General features: G+C 44.3%; 1 pseudogene; it reads right to left on the reverse strand.

The window, feature by feature from the left end:
- Window positions 1–224: 224 nt before the first annotated feature.
- On the reverse strand, window positions 225–945 carry LOC128566830 (60S ribosomal protein L30-like; annotated as a pseudogene).
- Window positions 946–1,680: the final 735 nt, after the last annotated feature.

A 1,680-nucleotide genomic window follows, 5' to 3' on the forward strand; every position in this document is an offset into this window, starting at 1 on the left:
TTTCACACTGTACTTCAATTTGGATAGTTTTTCTTGCCTTGTCTTCAAGATCACTAATCTTTTCCTTTGCCATATCAAATCCACTGTCAAATTTATCCTGTATAATTTTTCCTTTAGATATAATATTTTCTTGGTTCTTGAATTTCTATTTGGTTCTTTTATTTATTTATTTATTTATTTAAACAAGCTCTAGCAAGTTTTATTAAAGAAAAAATGTACATGATTTACTTTTCACCAGTCTGTTCTGGTATGCTTCTACTGATACCAGAATCACCTGGATTAATGATGGCCAGTGTGCACACTCTGTAGTATTTCCCACATGCCGGGAGCCAAAACATATCACAAAAATGCCCCTTGCAATCTTGATTTTACGAGCAAACTATTCTCAGGAATTCAACCGTAAATAGCAACGGTACTTTCCCCTTCCATATCTCCTCAAAAATGCACCCCCTGCCTTAGGGTCCTTCTCCTAGTAATTTTCCAGAAACTAGCCCCCTCCCCAGCCTGTTAGGAATAGCCCTTAGTTACTTCCTCGTTTGTGTGCTTATAAGTCCAGCTGAAAAATAAACTCCACGGAGCTTGATCAGACTCTTGACTTACTCTCATTCTTTCGTGTCTCTTGTCCCCTCATTCGACTGACCCCTTTGTTTCCCAGGTCCCTGTTGAATTCCCCGTGGGCCGGGGCACCACATACTGTGCCCAATTCAATATTATTGCCACTGTGTGATGAACACCAGTTTTGGCTAACATGGCATAGTACTCTATTTCAGATTTCCTCAAAGCTGGGCAGTTGTTAGTGAGGATGACCAATTTCGCTTTGCCTTGTCTGATCATCCTCAAAGTCTGCTTGTACCCCAGCACATACTTTCCACCTTTCATAATGAGCTGGGGCCTTGAGTTGATTGACTCCAGTGACTTTTTCGTCTTCTTTGCGGCCACCATCTTCCTGCCCTAAATGCAGGACAGCCTCCAACCAAGACCAGCTGCCAAGATGGCCGGGGAGTGAGCTCTATTTGGTTCTTTTAAAATAGTTTCCATTTCTCTACTGATATGTCCTATCTATTCATTCATTTGGTCCTTCTTTTCCTTTAATTCTTTTTTTTTTTTTTTTTTTTGAGACAGAGCCTCAAGCTGTTGCCCTGGATAGAGTGCCGTTGCATCACAGCTCACAGCAATCTCCAACTCCTAGGCTTAAGCCATTCTCTTGCCTCAGCCTCCCAAGTAGCTGGGACTACAGGTACCCGCCACAACACCCGGCTATGTTTTGGTTGCAGCCGTCATAGTTGTTTGGCAGGCCTGGGCTGGATTCAAACCCGTCAGGTCAGGTGTATGCGACTGGCACCTTAGCCGCTTGAGCCACAGGCACTGAGCCTCTTTTTTTTTTGAGACAGAGTCTCAAGCTGTCACCCTGAGTAGAGTGCCGTGGCATCCTAGCTCACAGCAACCTCAAACTCTTGAGCTCAAATGAGCCTCTTACCTCAGTTTTTCTATTTTTAGTAGAGATGGGGTCTCACTTTTGCTCAGGCTGGTCTCAGCAATCCACCTGCCTTGGCCTCCCTGAATATCAGGATTACAGGTGTGAGCCACCTCGCCCAGCTTCCTTGAATTCTTAAACATTTAAAATAGTCATATTACAGGGCGGCGCCTGTGGCTCAGTGAGCAGGGCGCCAGCCCCATATA

The sequence above is a fragment of the Nycticebus coucang genome, chromosome 15, assembly GCF_027406575.1.
Source record: "Nycticebus coucang isolate mNycCou1 chromosome 15, mNycCou1.pri, whole genome shotgun sequence".
Lineage (NCBI taxonomy): Eukaryota > Metazoa > Chordata > Mammalia > Primates > Lorisidae > Nycticebus > Nycticebus coucang.